This window comes from Neoarius graeffei, chromosome 15 (assembly GCF_027579695.1).
Source record: "Neoarius graeffei isolate fNeoGra1 chromosome 15, fNeoGra1.pri, whole genome shotgun sequence".
In the NCBI taxonomy this organism is placed as follows: Eukaryota; Metazoa; Chordata; class Actinopteri; order Siluriformes; family Ariidae; genus Neoarius; species Neoarius graeffei.
The window spans coordinates 22805250-22830266 of record NC_083583.1 but is presented as its reverse complement, the minus strand read 5'-3'; the positions used below and the strand labels follow the sequence as shown (position 1 = coordinate 22830266).

At 41.8% G+C, this 25017-nt stretch overlaps 1 long non-coding RNA gene across 1 annotated transcript; it reads left to right on the top strand.

Moving 5' to 3' along the window:
- The first annotated feature begins 661 nt into the window (after positions 1–661).
- LOC132899278 (uncharacterized) lies at positions 662–23662 on the top strand. The gene is made up of 3 exons (XR_009656676.1): positions 662–1163; positions 4352–4426; positions 23370–23662. It is a non-coding gene; the product is annotated as an uncharacterized LOC132899278 (long non-coding RNA).
- The last annotated feature ends 1355 nt before the right edge of the window (positions 23663–25017 follow it).

The window sequence follows — 25017 nt, the reverse complement described above, 5'->3', positions numbered from 1 at the left end:
TATCCATTTTTTTATGCATGCACATTCATTTTGTATTGTCTTTGTCTTCTGTCGTGTTTGTAACATTTTGTGCACCATCTGTGTAGGTTGTCTAAAGCCGAGGCAGCTGAAGTGTGTCTGAAATAGAGCTGGAAACTGGAGCAGGCCTGACCTGCAAGGAACGAAAAAGAAGCTCTGGCAACTTTATCCTCCACATGTGGCTTTAAAAAGCTTGAACAGAGCTGCCCAGGAGGACCACAGAGCCCCACCGCTGCCAGCTGAGATGACAGGGTAACCCAAAGCCCTCTGGAGAGGCTCCATTTCACCCACATAGCGCAATCATTTCTCCTCTCACCATCCCTTGCTGCAGTCACCTTGGCACAGCTGTAGGAGACGTGTGATCAAGAAAGGCCTGAGTGAGTGTTATTGGAAGAGGCCAAAGGCCCAGGAGATGGAATTAAAACAAGTTCTGTGATGTTTTGGCAACCCTGCTCTTAGTGACAGGTACAGTTCAGGGACATGTTTTTCTGGAAGCACAAGTAGGACACTGTTGAATCATAATGATCAGCTGTGTCTGAATAGCTCGTGTCCCCCTTGAGAAGGCTCATTATAAGAACCTTAGAAGGTATGAAAAGAGGGTTTTGCCTGCATTTGGCAACAACATATCAGCAAGATGGAGGGCTTCCATTGTAGCTGAACAGTTTCCCTGGTTACAAGGGCTAAACCTAGCCTACATCATCTCTCAAGCTAAACACGGTGTTTCAATAAGAATGGACAGAGACAACAAGAGAGGTGTTTTCAGAGAAACAAGGCTTAAATACAGATGGATGAGACAGTAAAGGAAAAACCAACATAGTGTCTTAATTGGGCCACCACACGCTGGCAGGAGAGCTTCAGTGGCACAGATTCTAGATTCAAGTCCCTGGGATTAGGGGGATGGACTCTGTTCTTCCCAAAGATATTCCCTCAGTTGGTGTTCTGATGAGGCAGTGGAGAGCAAGTCACTCTGGTGGCAGTGAAAATCTCACTCCAATATTTCCCATAGGTGTTCAATTGGGTTGAGATCTGGTGAGTGTGAATGCCATCGCATATGCTCAAGAGACCATTCAGTGGGCCCTTGTGTCCTGTGGATGGAAGTGGGGGCATCCTGGAAGAGACCACGCCCATCAGGATAGATGATAAAGGTGATATTGGTAGCCATAACCATATTGGTAACATTTTCACTATAAGGTCCTGTATGAATTTTTATTAGATTTGTGATTTGCAATATTAATAAAGATCATTTACATCATGAAAGGTGTGTTTAGAAAAGATGCAAGTTAAAGCAAATTATATTTAACAGTTATTCCACAAAATCGAGTCATACAGTGGGGCAAAAAAGTATTTAGTCAGCCACCAATTGCGCAAGTTCTCCCACTTTAAAAGATGAGAGAAGCCTGTAATTTTCATCATAGGTACACTTCAACTATGAGAGATAGAATGGGGGGAAAGAATCCAGAAAGGATTGGTAAATTCCTTGGTAAAATAAGTATTTGGTCACCTACAAACAAGCAAGATTTCTGGCTCTCACAGACCTGTAACTTCTTCTTTAAGAGGCTCCTCTGTCCTCCACTCGTTACCTGTATTAATGGCACCTGTTTGAACTCGTTATCAGTATAAAAGACACCTGTCCACAACCTCAAACAGTCACACTCCAAACTCCACTATGGCCAAGACCAAAGAGCTGTCAAAGGACACCAGAAACAAAATTGTAGACCTGCACCAAGCTGGGAAGACTGAATCTGCAATAGGTAGGCAGCTTAGTGTGAAGAAATCAACTGTGGGAGCAATTATTAGAAAATGGAAGACATACAAGACCACTGATAATCTCCCTCGATCTGGGGCTCCATGCAAGATCTCACCCCGTGGGGTCAAAATGATCACAAGAACGGTGAGCAAAAATCCCAGAACCACACGGGGGGACCTAGTGAATGACCTGCAGAGAGCTGGGACCAAAGTAACAAAGGCTACCATCAGTAACACACTATGCCGCCAGGGACTCAAATCCTGCAGTGCCAGACGTGTCCCCCTGCTTAAGCCAGTACATGTCCAGGCCCGTCTGAAGTTTGCTAGAGAGCATTTGGATGATCCAGAAGAGGATTGGGAGAATGTCATATGGTCAGATGAAACCAAAATAGAACTTTTTGGTAAAAACTCAACTTGTCATGTTTGGAGGAGAAAGAATGCTGAGTTGCATCCAAAGAACACCATACCTACTGTGAAGCATGGGGGTGGAAACATCATGCTTTAGGGCTGTTTTTCTGCAAAGGGACCAGGACGACTGATCCATGTAAAGGAAAGAATGAATGGGGCCATGTATCGTGAGATTTTGAGTGAAAACCTCCTTCCATCAGCAAGGGCGTTGAAGATGAAACGTGGCTGGGTCTTTCAGCATGACAATGATCCCAAACCCACCACCCGGGCAACGAAGGAGTGGCTTTGTAAGAAGCATTTCAAGGTCCTGGAGTGGCCTAGCCAGTCTCCAAATCTCAACCCCATAGAAAATCTTTGGAGGGAGTTGAAAGTCCGTGTTGCCCAGCGACAGCCCCAAAACATCACTGCTCTAGAGGAGATCTGCATGGAGGAATGGGCCAAAATACCAGCAACAGTGTGTGAAAACCTTGTGAAGACTTACAGAAAACGTTTGACCTCTGTCATTGCCAACAAAGGGTATATAACAAAGTATTGAGATGAACTTTTGTTATTGACCAAATACTTATTTTCCACCATAATTTGCAAATAAATTCTTTAAAAATCAGACAATGTGATTTTCTGGATTTTTTTTTCTCATTTTGTCTCTCATAGTTGAGGTATACCTATGATGAAAATTACAGGCCTCTCTCATCTTTTTAAGTGGAAGAACTTGCATAATTGGTGACTGACTAAATACTTTTTTGCCCCACTGTATATGAGCTGATAGCCAACGAGGCACGTACCACTGAGTTGGCTATAAGCCATGTACGATGAGATTGAGTAGAATAACTGTTTTATTCTATCCACATTCACTGGATTGTGAGAAACAGTGCATTTTTATTTTTATTTTTTGCAAATTCGATAAATAACAAGATCAACTGTGAGCTACTGCTCAGTTACGTATCCCCCTGCTCTCACTTGTATCAGAATGCAAGCGATCGAAGGAATAGGACACTTATGAATGTTGACTTCAACAAATAATGAACCCTGAAACAAGGAAGTAAAGAGCAGTGTCTCTCTCCAGGGATTTCAAATAGCAACCTGGTAAACTGTCATTTTGAAATAGCATTTTGCTTCTTGAAATAGCGTCAAAATCCACCCTGTATGTTTCGTAAATACATTCAGTTGGTAAACAAGAAGTCGATGTGCGACAGACCTGAAAATGATAAACAAGGTATAGAACCCCAAGCTGAAGCTCAGGACCAAATATCAAGCAGTTGTGATTTGTAGTTGCTGAGAAAAGTGCTGCAAAAATTTTGTAAATCCACCCTATATGTTTAGTAGATACATTCAGTCGGTAAACAGGAAGTCGATGCGTGACAGACCTAAAAACTGTATACACAGTATAGAACCCCAAGCTGAAGTTTGCTACCAAATACCAAGTGGCTATGATTTGTGGTTGCTGAGAAAAAGGGTGTTTCAGACGGACGGAGATACGGACAAATGGATGGACAGACAGAGGTAAACCAGTATAACACCCCCCCCCCCCTCGGAGCGGGGATATAATAAAAACTTTATACAAAACGTCAGACAAAATAATTTCCACTTATAACGTAAACAAACCGGCGAAATGACAGTAGCAAGTTGTGAAAAATGCTATAATAATAATTCTTGAAAAATAAAAAAAGATACATTCTTACCATCAAATACTTTTATTCTATATTTTGTTGTTTTTTTTTGTAATTTTGGGGGGTTTGTTCTCGAGTAGAGTTTTTATTTTGTCCTCAGTTGGTTCAGCAACACGCTCCACCATTTTGTTTTTCTCTACTCATGGTATATGAGCTGATAGCCTAGTCGTACAGTAGTCAATCAGAGTGTGCGATTGCTCATATCCAGTGAATATGGATAGAATAAACAATAATATAAACTAAGGCAAATTGAGAATTCTAAATTAAACCCTAACAAATGATATGTTAAAGACACAATTCTGTATATTGTTTTGTTTGTTTGTCCCTTTTTTGTACTTTGGTTGCTTTTCCAACTAATAATCTCCTTCCCCGGTCACTGTTTTTTTTTTGGTGGATGACCTCTAGACAGAGTCACGGTTATGTTTAAATAATAGATTTAATGGTGCTACATTCAATCCTTGATCAATTCTTTTCCAAAACTTTGTCTTTTAACAACATTTAATTGCACACAGGTCAAGTCCATTCAACTGGTACTGGGACTTCTGATGGTGACTGATTGCCTCCAGAACTAACTTCGCTCAACTTTGGTGAGTACTTATGCAATCACCCATTTTGTTTTTTTTTTTAAATATTATTATTTTTATGAATTTGAATTTATTTATTTATTTCTCATCTCATTATCTCTAGCTGCTTTATCCTTCTACAGCAGGGGTCTTCAATCCTATCCGCAAAGGGCCGGTGTAGCTGCAGGCTTTCATTACAGCCAAATTGGAGGCTCACTTGATTGTTGACTGGAGACGAGGGTGAAATGATTAAACAAGTGAAATCAGGTGTAGCTCCTGCTTGGTTGGAATGAAAGCCTGCAGCCACACTGGCCCTTTGTGGATAGGATTGAAGACCCCTGTTCTACAGGGTCGCAGGCAAGCTGGAGCCTATCCCAGCTGACTACGGGCGAAAGGCGGGGTACACCCTGGACAAGTCGCCAGGTCATCACAGGGCTGACACATAGACACAGACAACCATTCACACTCACATTCACACCTACGGTCAATTTTAGAGTCACCAGTTAACCTAACCTGCATGTCTTTGGGCTGTGGGGGAAACCGGAGCACCCGGAGGAAACCCACGCGGACACGGGGAGAACATGCAAACTCCACACAGAAAGGCCCTCGCCGGCCCCGGGGCTCGAACCCAGGACCTTCTTGCTGTGAGGCGACAGTGCTAACCACTACACCACCGTGCCGCCCCTATTTATTTATTTATTTATTTATTTTTATTTTCGAACATGTATAAAAAAATTTATGTAACTATTTGTACATACAAAAGAAAGAAAACGAGAAATCAAAAAAATAAATAAAAATAACATAAAGAGCTAAGACATTACAAAACACTGCACACTGTTCGAAAAAGGAGTGGGAAGAAGTAATATAGTTTATAATTTAAACTATAAACTATATTGATTTTCCATACACTTCAGCACTATGGAATATTGTGGACTGTGCTGCTAGGAACTGAAAACTTGCATACAGCATTCTACAATCACCTTTACACACAGTTCCACTTATTAGCATATGACGCAGTCGTAACCATGTGCTTTAAAGGATGAATCTCTTGCAAGATCATCACCAAACCTGTTCAGTGTGAGCTTGCATCAGAATTGAAATAGCAATAATAATTCCTTTATCTATATAGAACCCTTGGCAACTTTTGAGCACGAAGCAGGTTCAAGGATTTTTTTAAGACATGCAATAATAATTATTTTATTTACATGGCCATTTCTTTGCATTAAAAGCTTAGTATAATATGGAAAAACATAGATAATTATAAAAAATATGGACACGACATGGCAAAAGCATATACTATATGCATATAATAAACATGGCCTCCACTATATTTAAATGTTTATAATATATATACATTTTAGAAATGAATTCCAAGAAGTTTCAGTCCAAAAATGAAAAACCTTGCAGCAAGCTGCTTTGAGAACATGAAAAAGGTAGTTACAAAGGCAAAGGGTGGACATACACATCTCTCTCTCTCTCTCTCTCCCCCTCCCCTCTGTCTCACCGTCTCTCTGTCTCACCCTCTCTCTTTCTCAAGTTACATGTCAATCCTGAAATACCAGTGATTCTGGCCTCTCTTGCTCTCCGGACCTGCCTGATCCATCCTCATGCCCTGCTTCTGGCTGGAGTCTCATCATATTGCTCCATATGGACAGTCGAAAGACACACTCTGGCTCTGGCCACTTACAGTTTTGCTATAATGGCTGAGGATTACAATTGCCATGATAACTTTAGGACTGCAGTTGTCATGAACAATTCTGCACTCAAGTCTCCATCACTGAACAGCTGATAACTTCAACAAAATAGACTTCATGCTAAAACTATAATGAATTTCCTGGTTACACAGTTGTACTTTGTGACTTAGTAGGACAGAGTTATAGAAGCGAGTTATTTATAATCACGCTACCGGTTATCACCCAAATAAAGATGGGTTCCCTTTTGAGTCTGGTTCCTCTCAAGGTTTCTTCCTCGTGTTGCCTGAGGGAGTTTTTCTTGCCACTGTCGCCTCAGGCTTGCTCATCGTGGATAAATAAATTTATTAGGGATAAAATTAGTTTGTATGTTTAAAGTATTTATTTTTCCGTAAAGCTGCTTTGCGACAGTGTCTGTTGTTAAAAGCGTTATACAAATAAATTGAGTTGATTCAAACTGACTTGACATACAAGATATTTTTGTCAAATATTTACAGTTAGGTCCATAAATATTTGGACAGAGACAACATTTTTCTAATTTTGGTTCTGTACATTACCACAATGAATTTTGAACAAAACAATTCAGATGCAGTTGAAGTTCAGACTTTCAGCTTTAATTCAGTGGGTTGAACAAAATGATTGCATAAAAACGTGAGGAACTAAAGCATTTTTTAAACACAATCCCTTCATTTCAGGGGCTCAAAAGTAATTGGACAAATTAAATAATTGTAAATAAAATGTTCATTTCTAATACTTGGTTGAAAACCCTTTGTTGGCAATGACTGCCTGAAGTCTTGAACTCATGGACATCACCAGACGCTGGGTTTCCTCCTTTTTAATGCTCTGCCAGGCCTTTACTGCAGCGGTTTTCAGTTGCTGTTTGTTTGTGGGCCTTTCTGTCTGAAGTTTAGTCTTTAACAAGTGAAATGCATGCTCAATTGGGTTGAGATCAGGTGACTGACTTGGCCATTCAAGAATATTCCACTTCTTTGCTTTAATAAACTCCTGGGTTGCTTTGGCTTTATGTTTTGGGTCATTGTCCATCTGTATTATGAAACGCTGACCAATCAGTTTGGCTGCATTTGGCTGGATTTGAGCACACAGTATGTCTCTGGGGGCGGCACGGTGGTGTAGTGGTTAGCGCTGTCGCCTCACAGCAAGAAGGTCTGGGTTCAAGCCCCAGGGCCGGCGAGGGCCTTTCTGTGTGGAGTTTGCATGTTCTCCCCGTGTCCGCGTGGGTTTCCTCCGGGTGCTCCGGTTTCCCCCACAGTCCAAAGACATGCAGGTTAGGTTAACTGGTGACTTTAAATTGACCGTAGGTGTGAATGTGAATGGTTGTCTGTGTCTATGTGTCAGCCCTGTGATGACCTGGCGACTTGTCCAGGGTGTACCCCGCCTTTCGCCCGTAGTCAGCTGGGATAGGCTCCAGCTTGCCTGCGACCCTGTAGAAGGATAAAGCGGCTACAGATAATGAGATGAGATGAGTATGTCTCTGAATACCTCAGAATTCATCCGGCTGCTTCTGTCCTGTGTCACATCATCAATAAACACTAGTGACCCAGTGCCACTGGCAGCCAAGCATGCCCAAGCCATCACACTGCCTCCGCCGTGTTTTACAGATGATGTGGTATGCTTTGGATCATGAGCTGTACCACACCTTCACCATACTTTTTTTTCCATCATTCTGGTAGAGGTTGATCTTGGTTTCATCTGTCCAAAGAATGTTCTTCCAGAACTGTGCTGGCTTTTTTAGATGTTTTTTAGCAAAGTCCAATCTAGCCTTTTTATTCTTGAGGCTTATGAGTGGCTTGCACCGTGCAGTGAACCCTCTGTATTTACTTTCATCCAGTCTTCTCTTTATGGTAGATTTGGATATTGATACGCCTACCTCCTGGAGAGTGTTGTTCACTTGGTTGGTTGTTGTGAAGGGGTTTCTCTTCACCATGGAAATTATTCTGCGATCATCCACCACTGTTGTCTTCTGTGGGCGTCCAGGTCTTTTTGTATTGATGAGTTCACCAGTGCTTTCTTTCTTTCTTTCTTTCTTTCTTTCTTTCTCAGGATGTACCAAACTGTAGATTTTGCCACTCCTAATATTGTAGCAATTTCTTGGATGTTTTTTTTGTTTTCGCAGCTTAAGGATGGCTTGTTTCACCTGCATGGAGAGCTCCTTTGACCACATGTTTTCTTCACAGCAAACGCTTCCAAATGCAAGCACCACACCTCAAATCAACTCCAGGCCTTTTATCTGCTTAATTGAGAATGACATAACGAAGGAATTGTCCACACCTGCCCATGAAATAGCCTTTGAGTCAACTGTCCAATTACTTTTGGTCCCTTTAAAAACAGGGTGGCACATGTTAAGGAGCTGAAACTCCTAAACCCTTCATCCAATTTTAATGTGGATACCCTCAAATGAAAGCTGAAAGTCTGGACTTTATGTCCATGTCCATTATATAACTATAACTTGAATATGTTTCAGTAAACAGGTAAAAAAACAGAATTTGTGTCAGTGTCCAAATACATATAGACCTAACTGTATATATTTCTAATATTTATATCAAATTCAGAAAGAAAATGCAAATCTTTTGATCTGATACCATCGTTCATTTCACTATTCATATCTCCACTATCTGGCCATTTTTGGTCATTGTAGTAATAGAGGTGAAACATAACATGCTGAACTACTTTTCTTTGCATTCTTCATTTCATCCTAAGGCTAGCTAAACTTTTGAACTCAACTTTATAAGTCAACTTTATTAACTTTATTTTAACTTTGTCACTATATACAATTAATTAGTATATAATAATAAATAATAAAATAACTTAATGCATGATAAATCAAATCCACTGCTGAAATGTAACATATTTATAACATGTAACATACAGTATATTGTGGCACGGTGGTGCAGTGGTTAACACTGTCACCTCATAGAAAGAAGGTTCCGGGTTTGAGCCCAGTGACTGACAGGGGCCTTTCTGTTTGGAGTTTGCGTGTTCTCCTCGTCTCCGCGTGGGTTTCCTCCGGGTGCTCTGGTTTCCTTCACAGTCCAGAGACATGCAGATTAGGTTAACTGGTGACTCTGAATTGACCATAGGTGTGAATGTGAGTGTGAATGGTTGTCTGTCTCTGTGTGTCAGCCCTGCGATGACTTGGCGATTTGTCCAGGGTGTACCCCGCCTTTCGCCCGTAGCCAGCTGGGATAGGCTCCAGCTTGCCTGCGACCCTGTACAGGATAAGCGGCTCCAGATAACGGATGGATGGATAATAATAACTTAATTAATGCATGATAAATCAAATCCACAGCTGAAACATAACATATTTATGTCACATATATTGTGGCATCGTGGTGCAGTGGTTAATGCTGTCACCTCATAGAAAGAAGGTTCTGGGTTCAAACCTCATGGCTGACAGGGGTCTTTCTGTGTGGAGTTTGCAGTGTTCTCCTTGTGTGGTGTCCTCTGGGTGTTCCAGTTTCCCCCACAGTTCAAAGACATGCAGATTAGGTACAATGGGGGCCATTGGTGTGAGCTGTTGTGGTTTCCCAGCTATATATATATATATAAAGCTAAAAAATTATCTCATCTTATTATCTCTAGCCGCTTTATCCTGTCCTACAGGGTCGCAGGCAAGCTGGAGCCTATCCCAGCTGACTACGGGCGAAAGGCGGGGTACACCCTGGACAAGTCGCCAGGTCATCACAGGGCTCTCATTATCTCTAGCCGCTTTATCCTTCTACAGGGTCGCAGGCAAGCTGGAGCCTATCCCAGCTGACTACGGGCGAAAGGCGGGGTACACCCTGGACAAGTCGCCAGGTCATCACAGGGCTCTAATAAATTATATATCTGCATATAGTTCTTAAATCTAACAAGACCTCAGCCTGACTAAACACTGACATATACAAGTCAGTGTATCTCATATCTTAACTTTCATTTCCAATTTATTTCTGGGCTTTGGTGTTGCCCGAACATGCTATGCTATCAATCTGCAGTTAGCACTCCCATTTTTCAGAAAGGGAAACATGTTACAACCATAAATCAGCCATTTTCTTACAGTGAAGTAAGCACCTAAATAGGCATGATGAAGTGAGATTTAATACTGTCTTCTTCTTCTCAGCGGGGGGTTGTCAGGCTTTAAGCCACACCATTCACATTCACTTCCTTCAGACATCTTGGCAGAACTGAAAATGGTGGTTTTAATTATGACTACTGTGAGATATAAATCAAAAAACGGTCTGTCTCTCCTTATACTGTATACAATGTAATTTCCATACAGTTTGAACAGACATTACAGCAGGCATGGAGGCATTTCATCCACCGGTCATGCCATTTTCTAAATGGAGCAACACTAACCCAGTAATGATGACTGAATCTTCACAAGGAAACTCAAATCCCTGAAGCATGATCTCACTTCCATTACCCAGAGCTCTCTGCTTCTCTGCACTGGATGGTGTGATCGAATTTGTGGCCATGTTGGTGCAGGGTTGGGTTGGGCTGCCAGCAGACGGCCAGGCTCTGAACGTGACTCACTAAGTGTGTGGAGCAGCTCTATGTCTGGGTGGCGAAACCTGATCCTCTACTGACGGCACAGGAAACCCTGATGCCATTCCGACTAAATGGATGATGTCATCGTTCCATTAACCACAACAACATCTGCAGCTTTGAAAGAGAGAGGGCTACTGTAGACTGCCATTTAAGTCACTAACTTATGTTATGAATAATTAATTTGTCCTGCTATTAGCAAAGGTTACTTCCATTGTAAAGGTCACATTCATGAAGGTAATGAAGGGTCACGTTCATTCGTTGTAGTTTACATCTATAATTTGGCACCAGAAGAGCTCACCGCATTTCCTTTTAACAAGATTTAATCATAAATAGCTTTTGATTTCAAACATTCAGGAGTCAGGGTGTGTTACAGTCAAGTCTGACATGACAGTTATGTCATTCACACCTGAATATAAATATAGCACATGGATATTCTCTCTTTTCTCTGTTCATGAATCATGCAGAAGCTGTGGCTGGCCCACTTGCCTTCACCTTGTTCTGATGTGATGACTCAGCATGGCGCAGCACTACTCAGCCGAGTTCGATCCTCCAAGGAAGTGTTACGGCTTTATCCGATAACGACTGTCCTTGACTGTCTTTGTTTGTTCTTCTGAGAAAAGTAGAGCATATTAGAAGAATGACTGTTTAATCCCTTGTAGCTTTAGTGCATTTAGTATAGAGTTGATATATTTAATCTGTAAGTGCCATATTGAATATTTTGAATATTGAAAATTTGCATGGCGGCACGGTGGTGTAGTGGTTAGCGCTGTCGCCTCACAGCAAGAAGGTCCGGGTTCGAGCCCTGTGGCCAGCGAGGGCCTTTCTGTATGGAGTTTGCATGTTCTCCCTGTGTCTGTGTGGGTTTCCTTTGGGTGCTCCGGTTTCCTCCACAGTCCAAAGACATGCAGGTTAGGTTAACTGGTGACTCTAAATTGACCGTAGGTGTGAATGTGAGTGTGAATGGTTGTCTGTGTCTATGTGTCGGCCCTGTGATGACCTGGCGACTTGTCCAGGGTGTACCCCGCCTTTCGCCCGTAGTCAGCTGGGATAGGCTCCAGCTTGCCTGCAACCCTGTAGAACAGGATAAAGCGGCTACAGATAATGAGATGAGATGAGAAAATTTGCATAAACATCTCATGGCACAAGTTTACAAATTATGTTTGTAATCAGGCATATACTATCTGTGTTTAAAGGACTAGAATTTCTAGACTCTGTTATCTGCCTGGGCTATATTAAGGCCACAATTTTACTTTACTAAGCAAGAAAAAATATTGAGGAACAATACTGAGAAAGACAAAAGGAGAAGTGTGAATGTAGCTTGCTATTCAGCTGGCGAGGAACTTTGCTACTTCCTTACATAACAATTGGAAAACAGTTTGAAATCATTGGCTTGATTCATGAGTCAAAGGTTATAAAAACATAACTGTTATCAGGAGACAACTCAAACAGTGACCTGGGATTTAATTGTTTAAAACAAGTTCGTTTTGTTTCAGCAGTGCATAGACCCATAGCAGTGTTTGAGTTTGTGTAAATTGTGTTCATTTTCCCCCCTCTCAGTTTTATGCAGAGTTAGGTTTGTTGATGAAAACTGCTCTTTTTTTCCCCCCGATGTTCATTACAACCCTTGTTCTATGGCAAAAACAAAATGATAACTAAATAAAATGTAGCCCATTTACTAAAATCCCTGACAAAAGTAATGAAATGTTCTCAAGGGATAAAAAAAAAATGAAAACGTGTCAAAAAAACCTAAACTGTAGAGTGGACAAATGTCCAATTTCCCCCTCATCTTTGTTCGCTTACATTGCAGTGATTATAAGGAGACTGACTATACAAGGGAATTAATTAGGTTATTTTTGAATCCTCATTTAAAAGAGACCACAGGGGGTCCCTTTAAATGAGCTATCCGACCTTGCTGTCAGAAAGGCATGGCTCTTGTTGCCCACCCCCCTTCAGAACTGCGATTAGATTTGGCAGTTAACTTTAACTAAGTGAGGTTGGATTGAATCCAAGTATATCACTGAACAGTTAAGGGTTAAGGGCCCTACATTAGGTGTCTGAACTCCAACCTTCGGGTTACAAGTGTTTAGTACTGCCAGTGCTTTTCTGAGGAAAGTAGTTGAAGCATGCTGAAAACATTGCTAGAAACCACTGAATCATGTCATAGACTAATTTGCATATTTATATATTTATCATGATAATTGGCATATCAAATCACAAATTAGGGTACTTGAAGAAGGAAAAAACATCCTTAGAACTTTCCCTGAGGAAAAAATAGAATAGAAATTTATTAGAGTATAAATAATGGAGTATAATTTTTTTTCTTACACAAAGTCATCACGGGCGGCACGGTGGTGTAGTGGTTAGCGCTGTCGCCTCACAGCAAGAAGGTCCGGGTTCGAGCCCCGTGGCCGGCGAGGGCCTTTCTGTGTGGAGTTTGCATGTTCTCCCCATGTCCACATGGGTTTCCTCCGGGTGCTCCGGTTTCCTCCACAGTCCAAAGACATGCAGGTTAGGTTAACTGGTGACTCTAAAATTGACCATGAGTGTGAATGGTTGTCTGTGTCTATGTGTCAGCCCTGTGATGACCTGGCGACTTGTCCAGGGTGTACCCCGCCTTTCGCCCGTAGTCAGCTGGGATAGGCTCCAGCTTGCCTGCGACCCTGTAGAACAGGATAAAGCGGCTAGAGATAATGAGATGAGATGAGAAGTCATCATTGGTCATGGCGCCATAAACTCAGCTTTTGCACATTTACAAAATAGCATACTTTCTATCAAGAACACAAACAAGAAAGAGTGACAATGAGTAGTCTTTAAGAAGAGTGTTAAAATGGAGAACAAACAAGTGTGAGGTTGGGACAAATAGTGGTGATCAGTGATTCCATCCATCCATCCATCCATTATCTGTAGTCGCTTATCTTGTACAGGGTCACAGGCAAGCTGGAGCCTTTCCCAGCTGACGATGGGCGAGAGGCAGGGTACACCCTGAACAAGTCACCAGGTCATTGCAGTGATCAGTGATTGGACATTGTGAAACGGTATTAATCAGAGCTTGGTAGCTGGGAACAATGATCAATGATTGGTCACAAGGACATTGGTCAGGCATTATGGTGAATTGAATGAACATGGTTCCTCAACTTGCTTATCAGCAGCAGTGGCATGAGCTGGAGAGCTGTATCAAGTTCAGGACAGTCATTAACATCTGCTCCAAAACTCACTCGGCTCTTTTTTGAATTGAAATCGCTAAAGGGGTCTAAAAAGTTGCCAAATCTAGTGATAAAGTCTCTAAGTTGCCAACAGTGCCAGTGTAATCACTGAGTGTTGGAAATGTTTCTTTAAAATTCTGCTTCATGTTGATATGAATGCATTATATACCGTAGTTGCTGCAGATTTTTCAGTTGCAAAGTCATGCTGCAACTTTCCCGTTCTACTACATCTCAAAGGTTTGCTGCTGGATTCAGGGGACCAGGGCAGCCTTTGAAGTAAACTAAACGCATTGTCATGTTTATAGAGCCAGTTTGAGATGGCTTATGTTTTGTGACATGGTACATTATCATGCCATTACAAGATGGGCAAAGTGTGACTATAAAGGGATGCACGTAGTCAGCAATAATACTCAGGTAGGCTGTGGTATTCAAACGACACTTGGGTGGAATTAAGGGGCTCAGCATGGCCCTGTCCACATGGCAACGGATTCAGGTGAATCTGATAAAATTGTTTATCGTTTCGGCCTGGCGTCCACACGGCACCGGCGTTTTGGGTGCCCCAAAACGAAATCTTTTGAGAACGGGTTCCAGAGTGAAAAAATCTGGCAACGGTGCCGTTGCGAAGTCATCTGGATGAGTAGAACGGATTTGTTTACGATGACGTCACAACCACATGACTGTCAGTGCTTCACGCTGGGTAGAAGTGTAACGAACTCGATACGAGTTGTCAACAAATCCTATAACTTGGTTCATGAAACACGCTTACAAAATATTTTCACTGTGAATATTTATTGTGTAATGGTGCAAAGTGAGAGAGAGAGAGAGAGAGAGAGAGTGAGAGAATAGCCCTTAGGGCAGAGTCTTTAGTCCAAACACTGTGGAAGCAGTACCAAACTGCGCACCGCCCGTGCGCTTTCCAAAAACAATCCCGCTAGCAAAAATAGAAAAAATAAAAGGAGCGATCTCACCTCTTCAGATGTTGGTTTAAGTCCAACAATACATTCCTCAAAAAGGGCATAGAAGAACAAAGTAATCCATCAACGTGTAGCACTCAATTTATTCCGGACCATTAAAGAATTCTGGAGGATATCAGAATGTTGGTGTACCGGCTTCCATCTACCCCCATTCATTCCTCTTTCCGTGTCTTTCGTTTTACGCTACTGATTAATAATCAAAACTTTATGTGGCTGATGCTACAGAAGAAGGGGTTTATGCGCATGCGTCTACTTCTTCGATTGTTCTGGTGTCTCCAATGGGACCGTCTTACAGCACATGTAGTGGTGTGGCATGTGTATTGCATCGTTTTCAGCAAGCGTTGCGTTGCCATATGGACCTGATATTTTACTGATCCGTTGCCCATGTGGACGCGATATTTTTACAAAAAAATCTCGTTGCCGTTGTCATGTGGATGTAGCCTATGTTTCAAGAAAACATTACCCACACCATTACACCACCATCACCACCAAGCAGCCTGAACTGCTGACACAAAGCACATCAGGTCCTTGGATTCTTGTTGTTGATGCCAAATTCTGATTCTGCCATCTGCTTGTTGCAGCAGAAACTGAGATTCGTCAGTGTTACATATGGACCCGCCAGCACTCAGGATTCATTTTCCCACAATTCACAGCACCCTTCTAACATGCCTACCATGGACTACAGCACCCAACACACACCTCACTGCTCACTGTCACCTGATTACTGATTGCACACACCTGGACTCAATCACCACTACACACTATATAAGCACACTCACAGCATAAGGACTTTGTGAAGTAAATGCTCAGTAGCTATTGTTCTGCACCCCATAGCCTTCTTTTCCTGGAAACTTACCACCACACAACAGAACTATGTTATTGCTAACCAGGAGCTTTTGGCTGTCAAATTGGCGCTTGAGGAGTGGTGACACTAGCTGGAGGGAACCACATATCCATTTGCAATTTTAAAAGACCACAGGAATGTGGAATATCTCAAAACTGCGAAACAACTGAATCCACATCAGGCCCATTGGGCCTTATTCTTCACCCGCTTTCAGTTCATTATAGCCTGCATGCCTGGTTCCAAGAACACAAAATCTGACTCTCTGTCCTGTATTTACCCATCCACATCACCAGATCAGGATCCAGAGCCCATTCTCCTTCCAACGTGCAACATCAGAACATGCAACATTTATCTAATCTTTAATGGTCCAATTTCAGTGAGCTTGTTCTTGGCTGACAGATGTGGATCCCAATTTGGTCTACTGTTATTGTAGCCCATTTGCCTCAAGATTTGATGTTGTGTATCAAATCTCTGAGATGCTTTTTTTACTCACCACAGTTATAAAGAGTGGTTATTAGCTCATCCGGCCTTATATTCACGTGTAGACTCATCTGTGTTGGTAAACGACATTATAGAGACTAAACTTTTGTTCCAACACATAAGGTTATCGACGACCTTTGAGCCTCTGCTCCAATCACGTAAAGTCACGTGCCGGAAGCAGAGGGTCATTCCTTGACAAGGACTGGAGTAAGCCAGTTGAAAATTCGGGTAAGTCCGAGTCCTTATGTGTTGGAACAAAAGTTTAGTCTCTATAATAAGCTCATCCGGCCAATAGGCGATGAGCTTATGCCATCATGTGTTGTCCGTCCATTATCCGACGTCCATCTGGTGTCGTCCACATTTCACGAAAATCACTTCTTCTCTCTCAATTCTTCACTGATTTTTATTCTTTTTGGCAGGAAGGTAGGTCTGCCAGGGGTACATATAGCTTTTAACCAAATTTGCATAATTGCAATTAATAATGAAGATATAGAGTAATTTAAGCCCTAATGAGCAGTTTCCACACAAATCACTTTTTCTCCCTCAATTCTTCACTGATTTTGATTATTTCTGGCATGAAGGTGGGGGGGCGGCATGGTGGTGTAGTGGTTAGCGCTGTCGCCTCACAGCAAGAAGGTCCGGGTTCGAGCCACATGGCCAGCAAGGGCCTTTCTGTGTGGAGTTTGCATGTTCTCCCCGTGTCCGCGTGGGTTTCCTCTGGGTGCTCCAGTTTCCCCCACAGTCCAAAGACATGCAGGTTAGGTTAACTGGTGACTCTAAATTGACCGTAGGTGTGAATGTGAGTGTGAATGGTTGTCTGTGTCTATGTGTCGGCCCTGTGATGACCTGGCGACTTGTCCAGGGTGTACCCCGCCTTTCGCCCGTAGTCAGCTGGGATAGGCTCCAGCTTGCCTGCGACCCTGTAGAACAGGATAAAGCGGCTAGAGATAATGAGAATGAGATGATATATATTTCAATCTAGAAAGACTTAACATGATTGCAAAGTGGTCACAAAGTGAGCGCCTACAGTGCACAGCTCATAGCCAGCAGTGTCCAGCGAAAAAAAATGACTTCCATGAACTCAGCCAGATCCCTGAATTCCCAGAAATGATGTGGTGTGCTGCTGGTGCTGCTGCTAAAGTGTGTGTTTAGTCTCATGCCATAAAACAATCTGACATAATTACTGTAGCTGTGCAGAAAACTGTGTTGCTAACGCAGTAATGAATCCAAGGGCAATTAACTCAAATGAGTCACTTTCTACAGACTGGAAATAACAGTCATTTCTAGGAGGACAAAGTACAATACAACTGATTTGCTACGTTACAGTTGTTTTCCTGCACTGGGGGGAAAACATACTGGAAAACTGTATAAAACTTCTTCATGTACTTGATGCCAATCACTTAGCCTCAGAGGACAGGTGAGGGCAGAGTGTGTGATATATCTGTGAGGCAGAATTAAAGAGCAGAGTGTTTGGCAGCTCTGCACATGGTGAGGAGTAGCTCTATGCCGCACCTCCGTGTCCTCTGCCTGCCTGGCTGTTTATCAGCTGCAATGAGCCCATATATCTCAATGACACAGCACTCTGCAGGACAGGCTGGAAGCAGGCCAAAATGTCCTAATTTAAATAAGGGCACAGAGAAATGATTTTTTAGAGTCTTTTTTTTTCTATTTATTTGTGACTTTGATGTATTTATGGTTGGTAAGTTTGGCCACTGCTTCTGGAAATAGCTTGCACAGATCAAATTAGCTAAAACATCTGATATTGCGGCGGCACGGTGGTGTAGTGGTTAGCACTGTCGCCTCACAGCAAGAAGGTCCGGGTTCGAGCCCCGTGGCCGGCGAGGGCCTTTCTGTGTGGAGTTTGCATGTTCTCCCCGTGTCCGCGTGGGTTTCCTCCGGGTGCTCCGGTTTCCCCCACAGTCCAAAGACATGCAGGTTAGGTTAACTGGTGACTCTAAATTGACTGTAGGTGTGAATGTGAGTGTGAATGGTTGTCTGTGTCTATGTGTCAGCCCTGTGATGACCTGGCGACTTGTCCAGGGTGTACCCCACCTTTCACCCGTAGTCAGCTGGGATAGGCTCCAGCTTGCCTGCGACCCTGTAGAACAGGATAAAGCGGCTAGAGATAATGAGAGAGAGAGAGAAAGTATAGGACACTTTAACGATGGAATAAAAACATGTCTTCTATTTCCTTCTAACAGGTTTCATTCATTTGGTTTGATAGCATGCAATACTGTTAGCATATCGCTTATCCTACGTGTATTACGTCACTCTATCCCATGGAGAATGAGCGTTGAATATGGTTTACGATATTGCATGGTTGTCAAAACAACATAACATCACACTTCAGAGATGTAAAACTTCTGCGCGAGCGAGCGACTGGGACAATCTGTAAACAAATATGGCCACCAGGTTTGCTTCGTTAAATACGGAAGATTTTGAGAGAATTTCGAAAGTGAAAGATGCGTTGAACACCTGAAAGGACCGTGCATGTATAGTAATAATAATATTGGCTGGCTTTTTTCATGGTATATCAGATATATTCCATTCAGCTAGCTTGATATTGAACTCGTCTTCAACTCGTTCAATATCATGCTAGCTGAATGGAATATATCTGATATACCACGAAAAAAAGCCAGACACTAGTATTTAAATATGTACAGTATATAACTGGTTCAAATAATAATAATCTCGTTTATTAATAAATTCCATCCATTCATCTTCAGTAACTGCTTTATCTTGGTCAGATATTATTGTAGGTATATTGGACATCAATTGGGAATACACTCTGGATGAGATGCTTGCTTGTCCCAGGGACTATATACACATTCAAACTAGGGGCAATTAGAGTTAACACTCTCCTACTGGCAAGTTTTTGGGCAGTGGGAGAAAACCCACACATCATGAACCTACATGCAGTCAGTAACCCAAGCTCAGGATTGAACCTGGTACCTCTGTACAGTGAAGTGGCAATGATACCCACTGTACCACATGCTCTCAGGCCAGCCTTCTGCTTTAATACCTCCTTCACATGTTGGGGTATGGGTCCTAAATTGGAGGAATGGTGCCAATCTACACAAAGGAAGACCTGATCCTAACTGATCAACACGGCTGCTCCATAAGGTTAAAGTTTTCAGCTAGTTGGTAAAGTTTTGTTTGGGTTTTGTAAATTACAGTCATAGTGCAAGTCATAGTGCATCCTAAACCACATTTGCAAGACCTGAATGGTTTAAGGCATATATTTATAGGCAATATGGTCTGTGTCATAGTCTTCCATTACTTTACATTTCCACTTAGTTTTGTATTTCAGGGAAAATTGAAGAAGCAAATGTTGGCTATATTAGCCGATCTTACCAAACAACATCTGGAGCAAAGGGAAAATAGCTTAATTATTTCATACTGAGGAATAAGGCGATATTAAGATAAAACTTTGCTTATTCAATAAGTACAGCTGCAGTCAGAAGTTTACATACAGTGACATGAATGTCATCTTGGATATGAATGTCATGGCAATATTTGGGCTTTCAGTAATTTCTTTGAATTGTTCTTTTTCTGTGGCAAAATGTACAGCATATATCTTTAATTAAAAAAACACTAGAATTTGGTGCACAAATTTTAATTTTCTTTGGGTTTTCTGCAGAGCATTTTTTAACATAGTTACTGGGAGACCAAATGGTCTCCCAGTGGCCAGATTTGGTCTCCTAGTCAATGCCAAACCAGCTTCACTGGGAGACCAAATTTTAAACCAAGTTATGTCTTATCATTTGGTTCAATCAGTTGCAATTAATTAACCAAGTACCATGTACGTATACATTTAACAAGGAAAACTTGGCACTGCATTAACTATGTTGATATTATGCTGACTGAAATGAGGATTCGTAATGCGGCAATTTGCATCACAGAATATGCCGCAGCAGTGCAGCCGCATGGACTCTGGGGCCTGTGATTGTATTGCCCAGACCAGTTGGTCTCCTAGTGGAAAATACTTAAAAAATGCTCTGGTTTTCTGAAATCAACACAGGGTCAAAGTTATACATACAGGGTCAAAAATTTACATATACTCACTTAGATTATTAATTCAGAGGTGCTGAAACTTCCAAAATGTCTTTTATCTTGCCAAGGCCGAGGTCTCTTAACTTCCTGTTAGTGATTATGATTGACTACAGCTGGTAGCTTCTCTGTGCCTTCATAAAAAGGTTTTGTTTGCAGCACTCACTGGATTGGCCAACACACAGTAAAATGGGAAAGTCTAAGGAGCTCAGTGCAGATCTGAGAAAGAGGATCGCAGATATACACAACTCCAGAATGTCTCTTGGAGCCATTTCTAAAGAACTGCAAATTCCAAGATCAGTTCAAACAATTGTATCCAAGTTATTGTGATGTGTAATCACTTTGCTTCAAGAAAACCCAAACTGTCACCCTCAGCTGAAAGGAAATTTGTTTGGATGGTCAGGAACAGCCTGGGAACCACCATGGCACAGCCCTGCCATGAACTGGAAGTGGATGGATCACTGCGTACAGTTCAGATCACCATGGACTAAGAGGCTGCTATCCAAGAAATAACCCTCTGCTCCAAAACTGACACCTTCAAGCTTAACTAAAGTTTGAAGCTGACCACACAGACAAAGAAAAAGCCTTCTGGAGGATAGCTGTATGGTCACATGAGACAAAGATTGAGTTATTTGGCCACAATGACCACCATGTACAGAGGAACACTGTACCAGCTAGTAGTGGTGGTCAGATCATCATGCTCTGGGGCTGTTTTGCTGCCAGTGGAACTGGTTCATTGCACAAAGTGGATGGAATAATGAAGAAGAAGGACTACCTCAGAATTCTTCAGCATTAACCATCAGAAACTTGAACACGACTTGGGACTTGGGAGTTAAAACAGGACAATGAACCCAAATATACATGAGAGCTGGTTGTGGAGGATAAAGCAGGCTAACATTAAGCTTAAAACAAGTCCTGACTTCAACCCTATTGAAAATATATGGACCGTGTTTATAAGTTGAATCCATGCCAAGAAAAAATTTTTTAATTGAACTCTACCAATTCTACCATGAAGAGTCGTGAAATATCCAATCAGAATTCTGCCAGAAGCTTGTTCGTGGTAAACAAAAATGTTTGGTCAAGGTGAATCTTACGAAGAGACATTTTACCCAAATATTAGGTGTGCTGTATGTATCATTTTGACCCTGTGTTGATTTCAGAAAACCCAAAGAAAATTAAAACTTGTGCACCAAATTATAGTGGGTTTTTTTTTATTAAAGATGTATGCTGTACATTCTGCCACAGAAAAAGAACAGTTCAAAGAAATTACTGAAAACACAAATATGTCATATATCATATCCAAGATGACATTCATGTCACTGTATGTAAACTTCTGACCGCAGCTGTAAGGAATATAAACAATAGGGCATGATGTTATATTGAAGTATAGTGAATACTGAAGTTATTATTTTAACAGCATGCCCTGAAGTGTTTTATTCTTCTTATTCCACAGCAATTTGCCAGGGATTACAATTTTTTATTACTTCCAGGACAGTAAGTAATAATTTTATTTTTTATCCACTTATAGTTCTGTTTAATGTTGTGGAACGTCCATGAAATGAGTTAGTTAATGCAGCTTGTTGTCAAGAAACTGCAAAAAGGCAACATTCTCAGTCCTGAAAACTTTTCTGTGATTACAAAGTGAAAGAAACACTGCAAAGCACTGACACTGGTGACTCCAAAAACGAGAAATAAAATTACTTACAGAAAACTTTAAAAAAAAAACCTTCAGAAAATTTTTTCTTATATATAATCATTAAAACAAGTAGCCTGTGCATGGAAAATGAAGATACGTACTAGTATGCCAATGTGCAATTAAATCTGAGTGTCTCCAGCTGCAACCTACTGCTGTTCTCTACTTCGAGTTTTGTTGTTTTAACTGGGTCGACCTGCGACCCTTGTCTTTGCTGGGGCCGCTGGAATTTCGTCACAAGGAAAACACAAACAACAGCTGTAGCTTGTTTCCCCAACTCAAGAAAAGGTCACATTTACAGTGGCGCGCATCCAAAGGTTGTGTGCTTGGAGTGATTTCAAAGAACCTTATCACTCTGAGCCTTTCTCAACATCCTAAATATAGTGATATTATCAGGTTTGTCCACGCTATGGCTGCTGTTCTGTAAAGAGACAGATGATCACAAACATTTGTCTTACCAAAGTCCATAGTTTATTATAATATGTGTCTTTTTATGATGTTCCTGTTTGTGTCAACGGTCTCATTAATAAAAGGCACTGAGAACTGTAAGAATATAACGTAAGCTCTGTGGAACTGCATCGTGGGGTGTGTAGCTGAGCTTGGTGCTTTGTGCAGTGCTCGGTTTCACCTTGCTGCATTGTTATAAATCTGATTCCTGCAGGGCTGATTGAAAGGTTAATGGCCAGAGTGGGTCAGACGAGCTGTGCTTCATGACTGACAGTGACTAACGCGGCTGCTCCGTTTCCAGGAAACTCAAGTCTCCTTCATTGTATTGATCCTGTCGTGCTGCTCTTGTTTTCAGAGTTAATGGAAGAACCAGTGCATGTTACTATATTACTGCAAACACATCTCATTGCTTTTGAGGCTAGTTCTTTTCATAGTGAACTCACTATGATCATTATTTACAGGACATAGAGGTACATTAGTGGATAAAAGGCTAAAGAATTCATTTATGCCATTTATTTACATAATCCAAGGGTAATCCTTCAAGACATTGATTATTTAGCGTTGCACTAGTGTTTTATTGTGGGCATAAAAGGATGCACATGGTCAGCCACATGCATCCATCCATCCATTATCTGTAGCCACTTATCCTGTTCTACAGGGTCGCAGGCAAGCTGGAGCCTATCCTGGCTGACTATGGGCAAGAGGCGGGGTACACCCTGGACAAGTCGCCAGGTTATCACAGGGCTGACACATAGAGACAAACAACCATTCGCATTCACACCTACGGTCAATTTAGAGCCACCAATTAGCCTAACCTGCATGTCTTTGGACTGTGGGGGAAACCGGAGCACCCAGAGGAAACCCACACAGACATGGGGAGAACATGCAAACTCCACACAGAAAGGCCCTTGTTGGCCACTGGGCTCGAACCCAGGACCTTCTTGCTGTGAGGTGACCGTGCTAACCACTACACCACCCTGCCACCATCCAGCCATGCATGCATGCATGCATCCATTATCTATATCGCTTATCCATTGCAGGTCATGGGTGAGCTAGGTCATGGAGCTGGTCATGGGATAACGTTAGCTCTCTTGCGTCATCTTAAAAGTGATGGGAACCTCGTGATTTTTTTGTGAGTTGTAAGAGAGATTGTCTAACTTATCATCAGATCTAATTCACATACAGAGCACAACTACTTGTGGAATCCAAGGGCGAAACAGTCCAAACTTTGGGATCTAAAAAAAAGAAAGAAAGCCTTTCAGGAGCTCCATCACCTCCTTTTCCTCTTCAGCAGCCATCTCCTGGTCCATGTCCTTTTATCTTTTTTGCTGAGGTGAGAATTAAATGATTATATTTTTGGTATTATGATTTTGTGATGTACAGTTAGGTCCATATATATTTGGACACTGACACAAATTTTGTTTTTTACCTGCTTACTGAAACATATTCAAGTTATAGTTATATAATGGACATGGACATAAAGTCCAGACTTTCAGCTTTCATTTGAGGGTATCCACATTAAAATTGGATGAAGGGTTTAGGAGTTTCAGCTCCTTAACATGTGCCACCCTGTTTTTAAAGGGACCAAAAGTAATTGGACAGTTGACTCAAAGGCTATTTCATGGCAATTCCTTCGTTATGTCATTCTCAATTAAGCAGATAAAAGGCCTGGAGTTGATTTGAGGTGTGGTGCTTGCATTTGGAAGGTTTTGCTGTGAAGAAAACATGTGGTCAAAGGAGCTCTCCATGCAGGTGAAACAAGCCATTCTTAAGCTGCGAAAACAGAAAAAAAACCATCCGAGAAATTGCTACAATATTAGGAGTGGCAAAATCTACAGTTTGGTACATCCTGAGAAAGAAAGAAAGCACTGGTGAACTCATCAATACAAAAAGACCTGGATGCCCACAGAAGCCAACAGTGGTGGATGATCACAGAATAATTTCCATGGTGAAGAGAAACCCCTTCACAACAGCCAACCAAGTGAACAACACTCTCCAGGAGGTAGGCATATCAATATCCAAATCTACCATAAAGAGAAGACTGTATGAAAGTAAATACAGAGGGTTCGCTGCACGGTGCAAGACACTCATAAGCCTCAAGAATAAAAAGGCTAGATTGGACTTTGCTAAAAAACATCTAAAAAAGCCAGCACAGTTCTGGAATAACATTCTTTGGACAGATGAAACCAAGATCAACCTCTACCAGAATGATGGAAAGAAAAAAGTATGGCAAAGGTATGGTACAGCTCATGATCCAAAGCATACCACATCATCTGTAAAACACGGTGGAGGCAGTGTGATGGTTTGGGCATGCATGGCTGCCAGTGGCACTGGGTCACTAGTGTTTATTGATGATGTGACACAGGACCGAAGCAGCCGGATGAATTCTGAGGTATTCAGAGACATACTGTGTGCTCAAATCCAGGCAAATGCAGCCAAACTGATTGGTCGGCGTTTCATAATACAGATGGACAATGACCCGAAACATAAAGCCAAAGCAACGCAGGAGTTTATTAAAGCAAAGAAGTGGAATATTCTTGAATGGCCAAGTCAGTCACCTGATCTCAACCCAATTGAGCATGCATTTCACTTGTTAAAGACTAAACTTCAGACAGAAAGGCCCACAAACAAACAGCAACTGAAAACCGCTGCAGTAAAGGCCTGGCAGAGCATTAAAAAGGAGGAAAC